General features: G+C 33.5%; 1 long non-coding RNA gene and 1 pseudogene across 1 annotated transcript; one reads left to right on the top strand and one right to left on the bottom strand.

Moving 5' to 3' along the window:
• LOC148950551 (uncharacterized) lies at positions 1–6739 on the bottom strand. Its single transcript, XR_016141968.1, has 2 exons — positions 6592–6739; positions 1–139 (listed from the first exon to the last, which is right to left on the bottom strand). It is a non-coding gene; the product is annotated as an uncharacterized LOC148950551 (long non-coding RNA).
• Positions 2662–3619, top strand: LOC148950552 (serine/threonine-protein kinase Chk1-like; annotated as a pseudogene).
• Positions 6740–7796: the final 1057 nt, after the last annotated feature.

The raw sequence follows: 7796 nt of genomic DNA, 5'->3' as shown, positions 1-7796 counted from the left end.
TACACTCTTCCTGATACACTTTTTTGGACATCTTAGATGAGGTCATAATATACAAACAGGTCAAACTAAGACCAGCTGCTCGGTGAATTCACTTAAACGCTAGATCGGCCCATAGCTGACACTCATTTTCGTCCTCTTCCTAAAACAGAGACAAGACCGTTTATAAAATGTTTGTGATGGAGGAGGAGCGTGCGTAGCTGTGTTGTTCTCAGGAGGCTTGGTGCTGCAGTGAGTTGTTATAAGTAGTAGTTTGATTGTAATAAAAGAAGGTAATACTAGAAGGTAAGTACTTCAATCTTTTTATAGAAGACAGTAATACTAGGTTCTAACAGCAGTTGAAAATCGGTTCGGCAGCAGGATTTTACGTTGGCCGATAAGAAAAAAAAAAGTTTTTTACGGACAGCAATTTAAAACAGTAATATTTTTGTATCTTGAATATCATATTAACCCTGATACTACTTATAGATACGAACAGGGTTGCCAAAACATTTACCGGACCAAAGTGTTAATATTAGCAAAAATTTAGTTTCCCTCCAAAAAAATTCAGTATCATTTAATACGGCAATGATTGTTATTTTTCAGTAGTGCCGGTTCTAGCCTCTCTTTGTCACGGGGACAATATTGATTAGTTGTCTCCAAAAAAATTTCAGGCTAAATTTGAACAAAATTTTCATTTACGGTATTAACAAAATTTTCATTTATTAACAAAAATTTTCCAACTGCGCCCACTAGTTTATTTTAATAAAAATAAAATTATAATTGACAAAATGATTATAAAGGTTACATTATTTATTTGAAATGTTGCATCCCTTAAAAACGGAATTTTGATACCAATAGATATATCAAAACAATCGGATTATTATACTGATTTCAAATAAATAAATTTTATTAAGTTCAATTTTACACACCTAAGGTTACAAACCTGAGAAAAGTTGCCTGATTTTTGAAAAAAAGGGGAAACGCCCCCTACAAGTCATAGAATCTAAACAAAATCATAGTATCAGATTCAGCGTGTCAGAGAACTCTACCTCAGAGGTTTCAAGCTCCTATCTGCAAAAATGCGGAATTCTGTATTTTTTTTTTGCAGAAAAAGGATCACGGTTGCCTGTTTATTTAATTTTTTATTTTGTTTATCCCAAGGGTGATCGTATCAACCCATTGGTCCTAGAACATAGTGAGAGGGCTAATTCGAAACGGAAATGATAAGTTCTAGCGCCTTTTGTAAGTGACCGAAAAGATTGGAGGGCAACTAAGCCTCCTTCCCCGCCTCTTTTTCCCAAAATCGTTTGATAAAATTTTTGAGATAGCCATTTTGTTCATCATAGGGGAAAGGTCTTTAAGTTATAAAATTTGCCCATCGTTTACGCATAGTATTTGTTATTGGGAAGCATACAAACATTTTCGGGTGGGGGTGGGGACGAACGGCCTGCTGGGGGCTTTTCAACGGGGAAATTTTCAATGGAGAGGGATGTTTCTAGAGGATGAACTTGTCAGGGAACATTATACACTGGGGGAATTTGCCAGAATTCCTATAAAAAAATTCCTTTTATATGTCTTACTTTCTCTTTTCCGTCTCAATTTTACGCTTGGAGTTGTTGAGGGTAATTGTCCGGTGAAACTTTCACCAAGATTGAATTGTCTAGAGGATATTTCCATGGGAGGGGGATTTTTCCGTGGTGGTGGGGCTATACTTCCTGGCATTATTTGAAAACGGTCAAAAATAAATGTAAAAAACAAGTTTTTTCAACTAAAAGTAAGGAGCAATATTAAAACTTGAAACGAATAGAAATTATTACGTATGTGAAGGGGGTTGCTCCCTCCTAACACCTCGCTCAATACGCTAAAGTTTGAATTATATCCCAATTCTTTAAAAATGACTCCTGAAACACAGCAGTCCTTTAATTAGAACAATAAGCTTTTTTAAAGTACTAAAAAACATTAGCGTAAAAAGAGAGGTGTTGAGGAGGGGGCAACCCCTTCATAGACGTAATAATTTCTGTTAGTTTTAAGTTTTAGTGCTGCTCCTTAATTTCAGTTTAACAAAATAGTTTTTTTTATTTAGTCCTTTTCAGATCCAAAACGACAGTCAATCATTAGACTGAGCTCATTGAGCAGAAGTAATGCAAAATTAAACGAAAAAAAATTAAGCAACAATCCAAAGATGCTTTATTTTTATACAATTAAAAGTTTCCTTCAATGCTTTACTTTTACTGTACCAAAACTACTATATTGTTTTGTGGTTTCCGTAAAACGCTATTCTTCTATAATCCTACAAACATACAGAAATTTTACCAGTTGGATTATTTGAATTAGTTTTATCGACATATATTAGATAGGCCGTAATAATTTTTAGTAATAATTTTTGTTCGTTTTAAGTTTAAACTTCGTTATTTACTTTCCTAAAAAAAAAAAAAACTGTTCTTTAATTTTAATCAGACGAGACAGCAGATTTTATCAAATTGCATCATTAAAATATCTCGACATTCCTCAGTGAGTGACGTAAGCTTTTGGCGGCATGCCAAGAGCTTGCATTCATCAGAAGCAAAACTGGGCGGAGACAGCAGAGATAAATAATGCAATTTCATTCGTATCGCTCATCGTTGTTATCAAAAGAGAATCAGTTACAAAGTAACATTACTACTGTAAACACAGTTTCATATATACATATATTATTACTGAAAAGATCTTGAATATAAACATGTTACAACAACAGACAAGGGCTCCAACAGAGATGGATCAAAGAAGGCGTATTCAACAAGTCTTAATTCATGTACATAAAAAGGTAAGAGCTTTTTATCCGGTTTTACCAAAGTACGACTTTCCAGCAACAGATCTGGAAAAGTTTTGCAAAAAGTATTATTTAACTACCAAGAAACTTGGCAGAGGATCATATGGAGAGGTTTTCCTGGGACTTCAAAAAGGGAATTGGGAACCCGTTGCTGTGAAGAAAATCAACTTAGACCGTGTTGAAATGATTGAACTAGACAATGGTAGAAGTATACCCAAAGAAGTGTTCTTTATAAATAAAGTAAAAGACATAGATGGATGCATAAATATTATTGATCATTATATAGTTGAACAAGAATGCTGGATTGTAACAGAATACCATCGGGATTCTGTTACACTGGGTGAATATATTTTCAAAAATCAAATTTTGAGTGAAAACAAGGTTCTCCATCTTTTTCAGCAAATAGTAGCAACAGTTTCAAAATTAGAAATAGCTGGTATTGCCCACAGAGATCTGAAATGTGATAATTTACTTATTGATGAAAGTGACAATGTTATACTTATTGATTTTGGTTTAGCTGAATCGCTAGAAAAAGCAAATGAAAATATTTGGTGGGCTCCTAGGAACCTTCCTCCTGAAGCAGGCCTTCAAAATTACCTGATCGGTCCAGTTACCACTTGGTCTTTGGGGATAATTTTGGCGGCACTCCTAATCGGATTGGTACCCTGTGAACGAGAAAACCCTAAAAAAATGATTGTTGAAATGATGAATTAGAATAACATTTCACTTTTGCCTATGAATTTGGTATTCCAGTGTCTGATTGGGAACAGAAATTATCGACCAACTCCAAAGGACATTCTCAAAAATCGATGGTTCGTCAAAGGTGTATAAAGGTAAAGTACAAATATAGTTTTGGAGATTTAATGCCTAAATTCTTTTTAATCCCATGAAGTTTACAGGATTGTAGTTTGGAAAATTTGTGCTTTCTGCATATCAAAATGTTTTTATTTCTTAAGCTATTTTTTAAATTTTTTAGTATTCTGTTGATTCTGTTGGAATATTTTTTTAGTATTCTCCAACGATTCTGTTGGAGGGTAATTTGTCGATTTTTAAGGAAAATATCCCCCCTGCCTCCAGTAAATTCTTCAAATTTTAAGAAATAAAGATCTTATATGTAGAATAATTGTGTTCTATAAAATACAAAATCAAAATTGTTCTAGAAAATATACAGCTAAAAACTATTGATGAGTTATAACATTGTAATAAATTTATGAAATTATATTCTACAAAAAATAAATAAAAGTTCAGATTAAGCTCACTTTCATTCACAGGGTAGGCTTATGCACTGTGTTCATTTCAAAAGCGGTGGGAGGGGGATGTAAATTTAAATTGAAAAGAAGCTCAAAACATTGAAAAATAACGAGGATATAGTTAAAAGACAGGAAAATCATACAAATCTTGAGATACTGGAGACAAGGGCAGAGACTATCCACAAGCCTGGTTTAAAAGGCTATACTGTCTGTACTGAACACGGGAGCCGGTGTTTAATATACGGATATTTTTAGGGAAACATACAGACATTTTTAAGGGAGTGTTTTCTACAGGGGGGGGGGGGGGTTGGGGGGAAATTTGAGTGGGAAAAATTTTTGGGATGAATTTCATTTCAGTAGGGAACAAATTATCTGGCAAGATTTCTCCGTGGAAAAATGCCTGAAAAATGCTGATAAGAACAAAATTGTAAGGAAATTAAAAAGATTAATAAAAAACAGAGGGGATAAACAAAATCTAATGCTTGCTGTGTTATATTGTATATTGCTGTATTATATTTCTCCTTTTTGCTGTGTTTGTTTTGACTCTGACTAGTAAATTGCATATCTTGACTTATGATAAGTCATTTTCTTGGAAATAAATCTTATCAGATATGAACTTGAGTTGTATTTCGGACGAAAGAAGGGTTTCCGAATCAATGAGTCCCTGGAAAGTAAAGTTGTTGAGCAAATCTAGGCCCTGACGTCCCAAAAAACTCAGAGCTTGTTAATTTGGATTTTGCAAATAAGTTTCAAAAAACATGAAATTGAAAAAAAACAAAACATTTAACATGAATTTTGAATTGCATTTCGAATTTCTGCTAGATAAAAAGATACTTTCTAATGTGCCTATTGCCCCACCCCCCTCTATTTTGCTTATCTCCCAATCCACTTACCACTTAAGTTCAATTTTTAAATTTCAGAACAAAAATAATTTTCGAGAAAACTTACTTCGAAGCTCAGCAGTGGTGCTATGATTAGCTGGAAAATTTCCTCGCATTCAGTCATTAAGTCTCAGGACTAAGATAAATTCGGACGTCACGATTGAATTCAATTAAATAAAAACGAGTTAAAAAATAGAACAAAATTGGGGTAAATTGAGAAATTTTTTGAAAAATCCAGGAAACTAGGGGTCAAATTGTAAAAAGCTTGAGTTCACTAAGGGGACCTCAGAGGAGCCACAAATCTTACTAACCTAACCTATCTCTCACCATTACCAGTAGATACGATTTCGCTCCCAAAGGACATTTTCCTTATCAAAAGAAGTTAAGTGGTAAGGGGTTAGATCCCCCTTCCTTCCTCTTTAGTTGAACGTTTTTTCACGAAACGTTGAAGCATTTAGGCCTTAAAATGAACTTTTTATGATTCCATATATTCCTAGCCGATAGTGAGTCAACGTATGAATTCCAAGCAAAATTTCAGTTAGATATTATCCATTTTTGCAGCCATACCTGAAAGGATTCGAATTTGAAGTTAACAACGAGCAGTCAAAGCAGATTTATAGCTATATACATTAAATATAACTTTCATTTTCATGTTTGGCATTCTCTTCTTTTCTTTTCCCACTATCTCCTTTTGGTGGTTTTAGCTTTTTCTATTATGTCATCACGCTTTTGGCAACCCTTGTTACTACGTTCTTTCGTTCTTTTAACTTTCACCCTTACCTTGTTTTTTCTCTGTTCAAGAAAGGGCTCTATAAAAAAATCTAAACTCTTATTTTTGATTTACCTCTAGATTTACTTTCCTTTTCTTTTTTCTTCTTAAATTTCTTTTTTAGCGGTTGTAGCTCACTTTCAGCTCGCTTTATGCAACACTTCTTGATACATTTTTTCTTGCTTTTAACTTTCTCCCTTCCCTTCCTTATTCGCTTTTCATGGACGAGTTCCACAAAAATAAAGTTGAAATCTTATTTTTGATTTTCCTCAAGTCTCGCTTTTCTCTTCTTTTTTCTTCTCTCTATCTCCTTTTAGCTGTTTTGACTCTTTTTATTCTGTTACCCCGCTCTGAAGACTCCTTCTTAGTTTCTTCTTTCTTTCTTTTAACTTCCACCCTTTCCTTGTTTCTTTGTACCTCTTACTATCCCTTTCATCGATTACCATGATTTCATCTCACTTTCAAAAACCCTTTTTATCAGGTTCAGACTTACTTTTAACTCTCTCCCTTACCTTGCGGTTTTCTTTTTGCGAAAATCTTACATTTGATTTACTCATAAGCTCACTTTCCTCTTTTTTTCGTCTCACTATTCCCTTTTAGCTGTTTTAATTTTGTCCTCACACTTCAGAAAACCATTCTTATTACTTTTTTTTTCTTTTGGCTTCTTGTTGGTTTTATTTTCAAGGTAGAGCTTTACAGAACAAATATTGATTTTGAGTCGCCTCTAGGCTTACTTTTCTCGGTTTCCTTTTTTCTCATTATCCCCTTTTAGCTATTTCTAATATGTTACTTCATTTTCAACAACCTTTTGTGTAAGGTTCAGGCTCTCTTTTAGCTTCCTCCCATTCTTTCTTTGCTTTATTTGCAAGGAAGATCTTTATAAAAAAACCTAAAAAATTTTACTTTTGATTTTTCTCTGGACTCACTATCCTCGTCCATTTTCTTCTCACTATCACCTTTCGGAACTAACCAATCTGGAAGGACAACTACACACTGGATCAACTGTAATACCAACGCTGTCAACATTTGAACTTTTTCGTTTGGAGAAACGCGAAAAGTTCGTAAACTTCGTCTGGACGACGGAAGACGAGCAATCGAAGCTAAGATATCGACAAGAGCTAATCATCGATGCGTTTAATACCGTGAAAATAACTGATTATAATGCATAAGAAAAAAACATAAATCTACATACAGTAAGACCTTAGAATCCTAAAACTTTCGGGGAAAGGCTAAACAAGTAAAAACAGGAGGTTTATTCTTGAATTAATTTGATCTTTTTTAAATTAAAAGTAGAAATAGATACAATTTAAATAAATTTAAAACATGCTTTTGATATTAGTTAGTTTTTGACATATTTTTTTGTTGAATCTTGAATGGGTCGTTTTGACATTAGTTGACATGTAATTGGGCACTAGCGTAGGATTACATCAAAGTCAATATAGGGTAATACTAATGGCAAATCAGTCCTAAAAACACATTAATTACAATTCTACAATCAATTATATTTCCATGAACTGAAAGGAATTGCTACAAAAAAAGGAAATATATTTATCTAACAAATTCGAAAACGTTATTGGAGAAAGGTTAATGGAATTAGAGCACAAAAACTAAAAATAAAACTATGTTTTACAGTTTTGTATCACATTTTTATACTTGTTATGAACTTCGAAATCCTAATTTAATCGCTATTTACATTTGAACGTCCTATTTTTAATTTTCCGTAAACTGAATTCCCACGAAGTGCTGGCGACACATTTTTATCAGTTAGCAAATCTGTTTTCACGAACTAACAAAAAATTGTTAGCAACAACTGGAGCGACAGAAACAGGCCCTAGGAGGGTTTTTAAGCTATTTGCGTTGTTTATTGTCTGTCTCATCATTTTACTTCTCGTAACTTCCCTCGTATTCTTGTAATGATTGTAAAGTCAAGTATCGTAATCAGGATAAATGCTGAACAAAAATCAAAACAAGGAAAATCCCTGAAAATTAATATATAATTTTGAGTTGGACTGAATAGGGCTACAGTTGAATGAGTTGGACTAAAATTCGACTGAATAGAATGAATTAAACAATAAATTAAGCACTTGCTTAATATTCTCCCATTGCCA

Source organism: Artemia sp. Qi Xiang Cuo, chromosome 7 (assembly GCF_049724085.1).
Source record: "Artemia sp. Qi Xiang Cuo chromosome 7, ASM4972408v1, whole genome shotgun sequence".
NCBI lineage: Eukaryota > Metazoa > Arthropoda > Branchiopoda > Anostraca > Artemiidae > Artemia > Artemia sp. Qi Xiang Cuo.
This window is presented reverse-complemented; position numbering and strand designations above follow the sequence as displayed.